Below are 13,953 nucleotides of genomic sequence, written 5' to 3'. Positions count from 1 at the left end.
CAACAGACGCAGTGGCAGGGGGAAGTACTAATTACCTTAAGACTGGCTAATAACGCAGTTTTCCAACATTACCTCTAATGGGTTGAAGTTAGTAATCAGCAAGAGAAGGGGCACACATGGATTTCGACAGGTCCACGCTAATGGGAGCGCATAGATCAGTGTGAGGATAATGATGACCGAGCCAGTGTTTCAGGAGGACCTGAAATAGCATCTCCCCGACCTGACGGAGCCATTGGGCTGGGGAGCAGCCGCCTTCCCCAGGCACACAGGGAATTTTAAACTTGTCGGATCCGTTTCAAAACGTTACGGCCCTCTCCGCCGCTTGCCTCTCTGCCAGCAAGGCCACGGCGGAGCAACATTGCGAATCCAGGGTTCACCCTTAAAAATGCCCCGCCCGAGGCTGGCCCGGTGCCGCCATGCCCTGACAGTGGGCTGAGGTCCTTCTGAGGAGCGAGTGCCAGTCGGGATGGGGGTCCCGAGAGGCGGGGACACGGGATGGACACGGCTTCTGCCCCCCTGCCTTGGATAGGGAGCTCAAAAGTGTTTAGAAAGGGGTCTTCTCGCTCGGTCACCTGGTGAAGCCTTTTCATCTTAATTAATCCCCACCAAATGTCAAAAGCAGATATGACCCTCCTTTTCCATGAAAAGAAAGTATATGTATTTTTAATGATTTGGGTTGATTTCCTTACGAGACAAGGCAGGAAACTGCAGCTCTCCTTTATGTGCTGCCTCGCCCCCTTTCCAGACAGGATTACTTCCTTCCCAGCTCTCTTTCTCCTTTGGCACCGGCTCCACTGCTGCCGGTGACCAAACCAAGTGCTGCGGCTCGGAAGGGGAAACGCTAAAGCCTTCGCACGTCCCCGGTCCCATTAACCCTGGAACACGACCATTAGGGAGGGAACAGACTCCGCAGTTCTGCCCCTGTCCCGCCGACCGGAGAGGGGAGGCCGGAGAGGGAGGCGGAGGGAGCGGGCAGGGAGCGAGGAGCGCTGCAGGCTGTACTGCGGCTCCAGCCGGCTCCCCACACTCAGGGAACGGGGGGAACGTGGCGAGGAGAAACTTTGCAAAGCCTCCATCTGAGAGGAGAGATGGATGAGACGGACCCCGGCAGCCCCGGCGGGAGCAGCGGCTCGGCCTTGGGGCCTCGACGCACCCCGCACCTGCTGGGGACCCCCGAGAGAGCACAACCCGAGCAGAGCAGAGGGTTGGCCCCAGCAGAGCGCTCCGAGAAGGGACAGGCGGCGGAGAGGGAGGATGCGGAAAGCCCCAGGGAGGCGGCGGCCGGGAGCAGTGGCCTGCGCCCGCTCCAGGTATCCCTGGGTTCTCTGCTGTCGCGCACAGAGCGGCCCTGCGCGGCTATTCGAACTCGCCGTGCGCTGGTCGAAGGCAGCGCCCTTCCCGGGTGGAAGCACGGAGGACCGGCAGCTTGGGACGCTCTGGGGCCGTGAGTGTCCCTGCCACGCTGGCTAGTGCGGGTGTCCACCCCACCTCGCTCCGAGGAGACCCCTGGCGCTGCGACTCTCCGGCACAACACTCAATTACAAGGGCTGTGATTACAGCCATATATCTCTACCGCGCTCCGCGTGCTCGGGTGTCAAGGATAGTGTTTTAGAGAGGGTGCGAGGGGCAGCAATTCATACGGGGGAGCTGACAGTTCTTTGATGTGAAAATGATGCCCTGGTTTTTACTCCAGGGTGCACAACCGAAGAAAGATTACACTGTTTAAAAAGAGAAATTTAAACCCAGGTGATAATAGTAACGAGCCAAGGAAATGCAGTAGGGAAGTCAGTTTTACAAGTAGAAAAGCAATCTCTGAAGGCCTTGTGCGGCCCATTGGGTCCGAGCGAGTGGAGCTGAATTCCTGATAAATCATTAATCATGGATGATCTTTTCAGCTAAAGACCATCATCCCTGCTTAGGTTCTCATGATCGCCAGACTCCAGTCCCGGGGGCTTGTGATGCCATTTGAAGCGAGGCCTCGTGTGCCCATAGCGGCAAGAGAGGCCCAGGTCTCCCACTCATTTCTACTTTCACCGAGAAGGACGCTCATGACAGAGGAGAAAACAACCCAATCTCATCATTGCTGTTTTCTTTATAAAATGGTGTGAGGGACAGATTCTGTTTTGAAGTACTTTTTAAAAATTTTAATTATCTATGTATGTATGTATGTATGTATGTATGTATGTATGTATGTATGTATGTATGTATGTATGTATGTATGTATGTATGTATCTATCTATCTATCTATCTATCTATCTATCTATCTATCTAATCTCCGCGCCGTCCCTGCCCGTCTCTGCCCTCCCACCGGTGACTGTGAGCCCGGAGTGCCAGGCGTCGCAGCTGCCTCCCTCCCGTGTCCCGTGGGAGACAGGCTCCTGCCCGACCCCTCCGCGAGCAGCCTGCCTGCCCTTCCCACACCCCGCGCCGGGACGGACAAGACAGTGCGTTTCTTCCAAACGCACCAGCTGGTTCAAAGCCTTTCTTTTCTAACCAGTGGCCAGCTATTATCAGCACATTATTAAAACTCGATTCAGAGCACCTTAATGAGTCTTCCACTTATTAGCGACGGGAGAGAATTTCAGAGGAGTGATCAGTTAAGTCCTGTCTATATTTTCCAGACTGCACAAATCAGGCTTTTACATTCAGCTTCTCGCGGCATCATCCTCCAGAGTGGGGTGGTCATCATGACCAGAGCAGTTTTGTGCGAGAAAACAAGCAAACAGATTCTAAGCGTAAAATCGTTTCGGAATATTTGCTGTAGAGCAAAGACATCTCCAGGGTGCTTGGTGGTGTGTTTCTGAGTGGGGTAAAGCTTCCCCACTGAACACATCAGCCAGTAGATAGGACTTCTTCTCCATATAATTTTTACAGCCTACTGAACTTGTCAGAAAAACGAAGCTTTCCTTTCCCAAACTTCCATTTCTTTACTAGTCCAGACTTAAAATTACCGTTCTCAGACAGTATCGAGAAACCTCCACGCAGAAGTAATCAAGGCAGAGGACAAAATGCACCCGCAAGGCAACTAAGAAAGGCTCTGAAAAACTTCAGAGTAGAGAAACACAAACAAATACATTCTCCAGTACAGATTTATTACGACTTTCGTCTGTTTTGCTGAGCGCGAGTCAACCAGAAGGGGAAATATCGGTTTGCTTTGACAGTGAGCGAGTCTTAAAAAATACGGATCGGATCTAAGTTTCAGGAGTAATTGAAAAAGCGCTCAAAAACCCTATACCGAGCCTTTTAGGTACCGCTTTGTGACCACAGCTTCGCCCCTCTCGGGAGTCGCCTACTTTCAAAGAGCCGAGACACCACCCGAGGGTACCCGAGGGGCCCGGACAGGGCGGGAGCTGGCACTGGCCCCGGCCCCACCGCGGCCCCCGGGGGCACCCAGCCTGCTTCTTCAAACCCTGGTCTCTCCTAAGCTCCCATTATCAACACTCCCTCTGGTCAACAGCCAGTGACTTTGCTGTCCTGAGTCTTTTGAAGTCCGTTTTCCCGGGTCAGATCTGTTTAGGACCCAACGCGGTCCTTCCCTCATTATACATAATTTAAAACACCAGAAAGACGTTATTTGTTGTCGAACTAAATAGAACACATCACCTCTAGTTAAATTTGTAAATTACATTATGCTGCTGCTCTAGCTTTGTTTTCATAATTTTAAAAAATCTGAGCAAATCAATTATATTAGCCATATGGCTTGATCATATCAGCTAATTTTCATTTTTGAACAGCAATTGTTGTTTAAACACTGACAACTTATTAGTTAAGGTGTTTAGGAAAGATGTCTCCAGTCTTGACTTATTTAAAAGATGATTGAAATGACTACGACTACTTCAAGTAAAGTCATTAACCATTCTCCCAGTATTTTTCACTTTCTGTGTATTTAAAGAGTTCAAAACAGCAGTAGCTGAGCTGCAGCCTGATTTATACTTCTGGAATGGAGGCCATGAGACCATCAGGCTTTCAATTCAATCTATTCCAGTTTGTAATGATTCGCTTAAAAGGAGCCAGTTTTTTGGTATGCAGCAGGTAAGTAGTAATTTTTCTTAGTTATTTTAAAGGTGTGTAGTATTAAGAATGTACAAGTGGTTCCACTCTGGCATTTGCACACTGCAAATAAAAAACTTCACCCCTCAATGATCTTAATATTTCGTCCATTAAATGTACTTACTCATTTAAATGGGAGTGTGTTTAACTGCTAGACAGATGGTCTACAGCGCACACAATTATAAAGCAAAGGTCTGTGTATGTTGCCATATTTTAGACTCCAGATTTCCTGCTTCCCTATACATTTTTGCAAGCAGTTTATTTTTCCATACAAAATACTAACACAGGTGGAGAAGCAGTCTGGAATTCATTTCTGCTATCAGAGACTCAGAGCATAACCCTTCAGGCAATCTTAATTTTCTGACAGGGATTTTAACTACTTCAGTACTTCAGGTTTTTAGAGCATTTTAAAAACCATTCTGAAATGCTCTTTACAACACTAGGATTTTAAATGTTTGAGAGAAATTTCTGATCATGTTTACTTTATTAAGAAAATACTGAAAAAACATCTTGGCCTTCCATCAGCAAAACTGAAGCATTGACCAGACAATGAGAACTGGCAATTTTTTAAGCTGTAGTGTACTACAAATGAAAGGAGGTTACAAACAGAGTGCAAAGTTAAGAAACACCAAAACTGAGCTTTGCATTACAAATTGACTACATTTGCTGTCAGCTTGTCTCAACCCAGCACAGAGGAAGCTGGTGTTCACTCACTGGTCAGCTAATTAAGCCTGTGCACTTATCCGGCCCAGGTAGGGCTCTCAGCAATATTTCTCATGCAAGATTCTGACTCTGGGTTAAATACAGATTTGGTAATTTTCTGATCAGATTGTTTATGGTTCTTCTCATTCCCATTGTTGCTAGCTCATTAACAAATTAACTCAGAATGATTCTATAAAGTAAGAATTAATTCCATTTTGTAACTGTGATCCCAAAGATCAGAAAACACACAAAATCTGCATTCCTTTTGTATGTCCTATGGAGGATACTGAGTTGATAATTTTAGTGTTGTTAACAGTGTTTTTTGCTCATTGCTTCGCAAAACAAAATTTTGAATGTGATTTGAAAACCATAACGTGGAAAATAGAGTTTGTAAACAATTATGAAAAACTGGATTTAAATGTAGTGCTTAGAATTGTACGGAAGTTCTCTAGCAAGACAGAGGTTCAATTATGTTAATCAAGGCAGCATTCATCTACTCTATGAGACTGTTCTTTCCTTTACTTCAACAAAGAATTTTCAGAATAATTTAAATTCTCTGGCAAGTGGCTGGGGTTTTACCAATATCAGACTTTCCCTGTACAGCCCCGGTCACTTTCAGAGGAACTTGTGTCTGCCCTGGATGAGTTCAGCCATTCATGCAGCAATAGAGATTAGGATTTTATCCTCCATGACTGCATCATAGTGCAATCACAGCTGGTGGAGCAAGGAGAGACAAGGCTGCATAAATCACACTAAAACTGTCAGTTCCCAAGTTCCAAATGCTCGACTTTTCAATCATAGCTTCCTTTTGAAACAGCTTTTTGCATCTGCTTTCCTGGATTAAAGAATCAGTAAATGGTCAATCCTTTCCCCACATATCTCCCACCAGTACGTGGAGCAATGCTGGGTGGACCTGTTAAGGCAGCAAGCAGAAGGGAATGGCATACATAACATTATCCGGGGCTGGCGTACCTACAGCGATTTAATATCAGGAAAGGAACACCAAAATTCAGTTGTTAGATCTAGAAGTGAGTCTGTTGTAAAGGACAGAGATCCCTCTCTTGATATTTCCACCAACTCTGACTCCTTCTGTTCATGTTAGGTCTTTCTCATCCCCTTCCCCCAGTGCAGTTGCAGACTGTCACACTTATCACTGATTATCAGATCTTAGACCTTTCAATTGTCCCAAATGGTCTTCCTGAGCCTGATCTAAATTTCAGTGAATTGTCTAGGATTTGATCAGACCTATGTGCCTGCAACTGGGTTGTATGACTTAACGGTTTGTTTCATCAAAAAAAGTAAAATTGCTTTTTAACTGGTCACTTTCGGTCTCTTCCCAGAAATCTGTCTGGGCTTAAAGAGAAGATAGTACCTGTGGATGAGCCACCCAGGCCAGGGGAAAGAACAGAAGACTCGAAGTAGAAAAACTTATTCATAGGCTTGTTAGATACAGATTTTACAGTTTTAAGAGACCTGGATGCTCTTTTTAATACAAACAAATGAGCAAAGCATGATCTATCATTTCAGTTTGCTGGAATTATGCTCATTTCACTATGGGTTTTACGTTGGGAACCTGGCAGAAGCAAGTCCTAATAAACAACAGATTTAAAAGGACATGAGTGATTTGACATAAAATGAAGTCCACATGAGTCATGACACAAACTATTCAACTTGAGGAGACCTGTTTGTAGATCTATAGTTACATGTTTGCGGTTCTGTTAAGGTGTTCAAGGAGGATGTAAGCTGACACAATTCACATTTTACCAAAAAGCATGCTAAGGCTCTTGCATGACAGAGCAATCCCATCTTTTCCCATCTCTGATAACATTTTCTTAATCCACCTTTTTGTCCACTGTTGGGATACTCTGAAAGCATATCAGATTGCTTTCTGTGGTTTTTGGTCAGAGAGATTGCTTTTTATGTTCCATGAGGTTTGTTTTACTGCCCATAACCAGGGAAATACAAAATCTAGAAGAAAGTGTGATTATCATTTGGAAAGAAACAAGACATTTTCAGAATGAAGGCTAAAGGTCCTGAAGCTCATCTGTATATGAGAAGGAAATATGGTCAAGGGACTAACTGAATTGTGTGGCATAGTCTTCACAGAGATCAACAGGCACATTGCATTAGTTTCAGTGTCTTCCAGCTATGCTTTTGGCTATGCTTCGGTACTGATCAGTCCCCAGTCACACTACTCAACTATTTCAAACATAACCTAGAGATCATTTTGTCCATTCAGATTTAAGATCTGGAAAACAGAAATTGCATCAGAGTTGTCATTCCAGCTCTTGGGGTTTGTCCAATTCTTGGGGTTCGAGCAACAGCCATCTGAAAGACTGTAACACTTTCATTACCCTCATGGGTTGGTTACTTAAAAAAAATTCTGTCAAAACTGTGAAATTCACATCTCTGCCAGTTCATCACTTCCTAGACATGTATGGAAAATTCTTGAGAGAGGAGAATATTATCAATCAGTTAATTGTCAGCTTCAGACAGAGCAACGTGGGGAAGTGAATGAGGTCTTGCATTTTTATATCTGCTCTGAGTATACATCTGTGTGCTTAATTTTATTGTCTTTACTGAGATGACTATGACCCATTATCTAAACGTATGTGTGGAAATACAGATATACTGGGAATTTGTATGAGGTAAGTTTAAAAGAATGGTGAGAATGGAGGAGATGGTTTGGTTTGAAGTGATGTCTTTGAGAGAAAATATAGTTTCCTTTAAGGAGAGAGGGTCCTATTTTTTATTGTTCATCTTGTCCCTGCTGATCTTTGTGGTCTGTTTCTCGTGGCGGAGTCCTAAACCATTGGAAGGAGACTAATCCAGTCAGAAATGTGAATGAGAAGGGAAAAAGTAGAGCAAAGGATTCCTGACCTACATTTGCAGCCACTCAACTTCACAGAGAGAAGCAACATTTCGTAAGATAAAAGTGAATAAAAGTTGTTTTTCAGATGTGCAGTGAATCATTTCTAGTGCCTTATAAAGTATTATTTTGTTGACAATGTCTCTTAAAGAATCTGTTTATGAAATGCAGTGTTACTTCATGAAATTTTGCCCCATGAAAAATAGACCTTTTCTCTGAAAAAAATCCAACAACACAGACTTAGCAGCAGAATCTTTAATGTCGAGAAATGGGCAAGATGTCAGTTTTATGCTGCATCAGAAAGACAGATATATATATTTCACCATTTCTCCTATCCTATTTATGATTGTTGCAATCACAAATAATGTAGCTGAGATCTAGTATCTACTTGACCTTATGTATTGCTACATCTTGCTCCAAGGGTAGCAGCACTTTGTCATATCAATTTCTCTTTCTTGCATTCTTGTCTAGTATTTAACTCTGTCTATTCTTCAGGACCCCAGGAGCATGATTCTATAGTCTGCAGTGCTTCTCTTTGAAGAATCTCAGTTGCTGTGCAAAGGCCATATCTAAAACCAACCTGAGATTAACATATTTGACATGCTTCTTATTAAAAAGATGGAATCCAAAATTTTTTGTCTGTGCACTTTACAACTTGGTACAATTCAGATGATAAAATGGACTGTAATGACTTTTATTCTGGTGAATGGCATGCCATGTTCTATAATGTCACAGTGCCTTTTCGTATTCTGTAAAAGCACTTTCTGTATCTTGCTTTGTAACTAAACATTTTTTTCATCTCTAATAAAGAAAAGTTTTAGCTAATTTTCATTAACTCAATCCCATTTCACATATTAATTTATCATCTATTATTTACATTTGTGAAGAAAAAATGCACTGCTGTGCAGACAGGTCTGTGTAATTAATCTGCAAATGAAAAAAATCAATTTATTTTTTCAGATACATTTGTGAATCCTTGAATGATGGAACTCCTGCTTAAATACCTGATTATACATACAAATTCCACAGATCATTTTTGGTCAGATCATGACTTTTTAGGAGCCAATTTTTGGAAAAATTTTATCTCCATCTCCACCTGTCTCTATCTCCCTGTCTTCGATATCATCTCGTAGTAGCTTTCTTCTGATGGACCTCTGGACAATGTCCTTCAAGGATTACCTTAGACTACTACTGACAGTTTTCCAGGTAAAAATCCTTCCTGTCCTATAGGAACTACAGTATATAAATATTCTTTTGCTCAGCTAAACTATTAGCCTGTTGTCGAACTACTGAAGAATAAAATGTTCTTTTCCTCTTGCAGAGCAGTGTGCATATCTCAGCAGGGAGCTTTTCTGTGTTATGATCCTTATATTTCATCTGAGTGCTAAATGCATGAAAGTGGTTATTGATAATGATCTAGTTTGAGTACTAAAATTTTTCAAGGTTTTCTTCCCTATCTTTGATAAATTTCACAACATTTGTGCAGTTATTTTGGTCTCGCATAAAAGTTGAAACACATTTTGAAGACGTTTCCCCAAGGATTTGGAATGTTATTTCTCTTTTCTTAAAGACCCTCTATAGGTTACCTCCTTTTTGAAATTTTCAGTCTGGAAGGCAAGAACTAGACCCAGGTAGAAAGAGCTCCTCTAAAGTTTCTGTTTCATTACTGAATTTATCAGAAAAAGTGTTTGTATCACAAGTTGAAAATAATGATCAACTAAAGTAAGAGAAGATAAGTTCTTACTGGAGTTCAGTTTGACAAATATTCACCAGCTATCTGAGAACAGCTGATTTTAAAACCAGGCAGAGATGATATTGCAGAAGAATGAAATTAGGAACAGTGGCTGTATGCCAGAGAAGTAATGCAGGTGGGATATGACATGGAATCCTTCTGCAGCATTAAGGTGGGTGACATTTTGTTTGTTAAACTGCTGAATGGCCCACTGTCTTCACCTCTGGCTCACATTAGGGATCCAAATCAAGCATGTTGTCAGCAAATGCAATTTCTGAGATGCTAGAGGTAAGGTTTATGAATTATATGACCCACTGCCTGACAGGGAGTGTTAGATGAAGTACTTGTGGTAATGGCTACTCCAGTACTGAAGGAATTTGTGCAAGAACTACACAAGGTACTTAGTACTTTGATTTTGTTTGGGTCACATACTGTTTGGATCACACACTGCGTTTGGTCCTGAACTCCACTTCTTTTCTTGCACTCCTCGTAACATATTAACACCCTCATTGTTCACACTAACCAGATGACTAAAACTCTAGGGGTTTTTTTTGTTGTTTGGTTTGGTTTGTTGTTTCACAACCCCCTCCCTGCCCCTGAGTCTAGTACAGCTGCACTTCTACATGTAAAGAAACCAGGGAACTGGAAAAGCAGGTGACTACTGCAGTCCACTGAGATAATACCCCGGTTTTAGCTATTTATTATAGAAAAAACATTTTGATCTATGCTTGACTTGCCAACAGTATCAGCACTTGGCCTACAAAAAGATCTGTCAGGGACAAAATAACTCAGACCCATTAGCAAATCCTCTGATTATAGCCCTTTACAGTCTCATTATAACTGGCCCTGAGTCAACATGTTGCAATGTATCTCTCACTGGACATTCATGGTGACTCATTAGAGCTGCATAAATCCAAACACAAACAGCATCCTCCCACTCCTCACCCTCCTTAGAGTCAAGGCATGGAACAGTACCTACTCTGCCCTGGCTGCAACTTATACAGTCACACTCTAATGGCCTTTAAACAAATCAGGGGTGTAGCTCTAACAGCTCAGTGCTGGGTGTGAATTACGTGGCCCATCCGAAAACCTGGGTAAATACACCATCTATCGATGGAGTTGATGTTACTTCAGGATTAGAACCCTGCTATTCTGGCTGTTCTGCCAATATCCAAGCTTCATGAGTTTAAAACTAGCTCAAGAGTGCCTCCATTTGATTGCATTTTAGACATATCCTTGCCTGCTTTGTGTTCCTCTGATTGTTGAAGTATTCTGCAGTAGTTTTTATTGTTTTCCATGGAGTTACTTTAAATAATGTAACTAAGTTGCCTCTTGTCTGGTAAACTAGACAGATAAATTAATTCATTTTCCTAAGGTATGAAGTTTTTGTTAGTTTTTGTTTAATTTTTTGTCATCCTTGGTCCACGTTTACAGCATGTATTTCAGCGTGGATGCTGAGCAAAGCTACTGGGACTGAACTGTTTAAGTGCTGAACTCACTGATGCCATGAATAGAAATGAAATCAAGTCCCAGCTTTGTCTCATTTAACCTGAGACATTGTAGCAGGAATATATCAATGTGGAAAGAAATGCTTCAGTATAACATAAGTCTCAGGTGAAACATGTGAGCTGAGGTTGTGGGTGGATAAACAAGGGCTTGGGACATAATAAGCTGGCTCTACCCTTTCTCTGAGTGGTAACCTGGATGCTTGATAGAACAATTCATGGAGGTGAAGAAGCTCACCTGGGTGGTCAGATGGCTACAGCCTGACAGTCATTTAAACCCCATGTTTCTATATGAGGTGGTGGATACATGTTGAGACTCATTTGATGGAGAAAATTAATTTGATTAATTATTGTGGGTGTGTCTACCTTAGAGTTGCAATTTAGTAGGCTTCTGCAAAGAATATTTCTGCTTTTTCTCACTTTGCTTCACTTGGTAGACTAACCTCAGAACACACTTGTATTGATTTCAGATGAGCTAACCGAGATGGTAACTTCCTGCACACCAGCCACAAAGGGGCTTTCAGCCTCTGGGACCCAGCTACTGCCAGCAGAAGTAAAACCCCCCTGAAACACGTAGCACACAGCTGTCTGGTGCCTAGCATGGTTTGTTCTCACTACTTGCTAATGGGAGGTGCTATTTGTGACTCTTGCTGCTGGTCAGGCACAAGAAGATGCTTCTAGGGATTATTTAAAGCTGCTGTCTTCTCTCTTGCTATCTTACTGAAAACACTGTCTACGTTTATTTAAGTGAAGTATTTTTCTGAAGGAAATTAAGGGGATATATTATCGTCAGTATTACATGTTCCTCTGTGCATGAGCCTCCATCTCCTTCCAAAAGAAACTTAGATATTCTACCAGTTCATCCAACTCAAGGTTCAAAGTAAGTTAGAAACAATCTCAAAATCAACACGGTTAAGCCAATATTTAAATAATTAATAGAAAACCAAGTTTTTATCAGTGGTACAAACTATCATATGTTGTGTTATTCTAGCACGCATTTTTCATTACACTTGGTGTTTTTCAGCTGAGTGCTAATAGTTGCCATCTTGCTGGAAAGTAAAGTCATTGTGATGCTGGCAGGTGAGAGGCCAATGTAAGGGCATGGAAATGTTTCTCAGTCGTCTTTCATATAGCTTTAACAATCAGAAGGAAAAGTTTTATTTTTTAAACAGAGCTTTAATATAAATTTTGTATTAAACTTTGCTTAAATAATAATTTTTGTTTGCTTCTGACTATTAAATCAATATTAAAGCAGATTGGAAAGCAGTTCACAGTTTCTTCCACCAGATTCTTTCTCTGCTAGTATACATTTATAACTGATCCCAATCTCTTTTGTGCTCCCCAGCTCTCTCAACCTATCTGTCAGCACTTTACAAAAAAATGCAACCTGTCTGGGGGATGGTGTGTAGGTGCTCTACGGTGTTACAAATGCATTGCTTTCCAACAAGAGGTTCTTTCTACCCTTAGATCTAGATACACCAAGTATAACTGAAAAATGGGTAATGAAAGGTATCGCATGGATTGAAATAGTACTCTGTCCTCACTGAGAAGTGTCAAACATTTGGCTCCGGGCTAGCAGATGATGCAAGATAATCTGGTTGCTGCAAGTGCCTTCTTTTGCAATTTTTTTTTCTTCTTGCTTTAGTGGAAAGATGTCTCATAAGTTAAGTTTTATATATCCAGTAGTGTCAGACCTTTTATGAAAATGAAACAATTTTTCATTTATTTTGACCTAGATATTACATGGTCTGTCTGGAATTTTATTATTTAACTTCGTAATTCTTTTATTACATAAAGCTGAGACTGACCTTGTTTCAATATCAGACATCATATTGTCACAAGGACATGATCATTTTATTTTGTTTCCATTTGATAGGATACCTCTAGTCTCTTTATCATTGTTTGTGTATGTTTTCTTGTCATTTCATAATTTTATCTCTGTAAAATCTGGTTGTTAGAAAGGTCAAATTAAGTCCAGATGATAATTCAGCATTCTGAGTAGAATCTGAATTTCCTAAAATTTATATTAAAATACAACCAACCATTAAAAGGGTGGCAAATTTATGCATTTTTAGCAGCCACTCTTATTCAAATGAGAATCTGGGGAAGTAGGCAACAATACTGCACTGAAAGGAACCACCTAACCTTTTTTGTCTCTGTCCCCTCACTTCTTCCAAAGACAGGCTGCCCTTTTCCTTAGCTGGTACTTCTAGAGGCCACATCCAACCACCTTCACAGCTGAAGCAAGACCACAGGCCACCGTGCTACACCTTGGCATGGTCTTGAAAAACCCAAATGATATGGACTGATATTTTGATTTTTTGTTAGGCTGCTTTTACTTTAATATTGACCTAGTCCTACCACATTATCACAATTTGTACATTAACACCTCCCCCCCCTTTCATTTGTAGCCCCTGAAGACCTTTTGCTGTTCAGCAGGTGCCTGAGGTGCCCTGACATGAGTTCATGTCTTCCAGGTTGAAAAGCAAAGCACCTGTTGTGTTGCTAAAAGACTGCCCAGGCTTTATTTTGAGGTTCTGAACAATTCCAGCTTTTGGGAGGATTACTGCTTCTGTCAGAAGAGCAATTCAGATTATTCACCATTTTGAAGACACGTTGTCCTTGATATAATACAGTACAAAAGAATAATCAACCAAAATAGGAAAGTCAAATCTAAGCAGAATCCTTAAAGAAGACAAAACATTTCAGGGAAATTAAGAACTAAGTTATTCTGTGAAGCTGAGTGTGAGAATCATCCTTCCTGTTGCTTTTTAAAGTCAGTAGCTCTTCCTCACACATGCAAATAATTCTCCATCAAAATAATGTAATTGAGGAGTATTTTTTCTTTTATTATGTTTATTATCAAAATACTTGTCTAAAAATGTGATGTCTATTTCTTCCCATTTCTCTTATGGAGAGTTTAAGTTACGAAATGCATTATTTTTTTTGCATTTTAATTACAGTATCACTCTTCTAAAGCCACCTAAATACAATAATTTAAGTGAAATAAGCATAAAAGACTGATTTTATTTTTAAGCATAGTATCTTTCTCTTTTATAAAATTCTTCAGCCCAGTGATGCAAAACAAATTCTGT

This window comes from Pipra filicauda, unplaced genomic scaffold, assembly GCF_003945595.2.
Source record: "Pipra filicauda isolate LSUMZ 115617 unplaced genomic scaffold, ASM394559v2 scaffold5_size6683894_pilon, whole genome shotgun sequence".
Taxonomy (NCBI): Eukaryota; Metazoa; Chordata; class Aves; order Passeriformes; family Pipridae; genus Pipra; species Pipra filicauda.
This window is presented reverse-complemented; position numbering follows the sequence as displayed.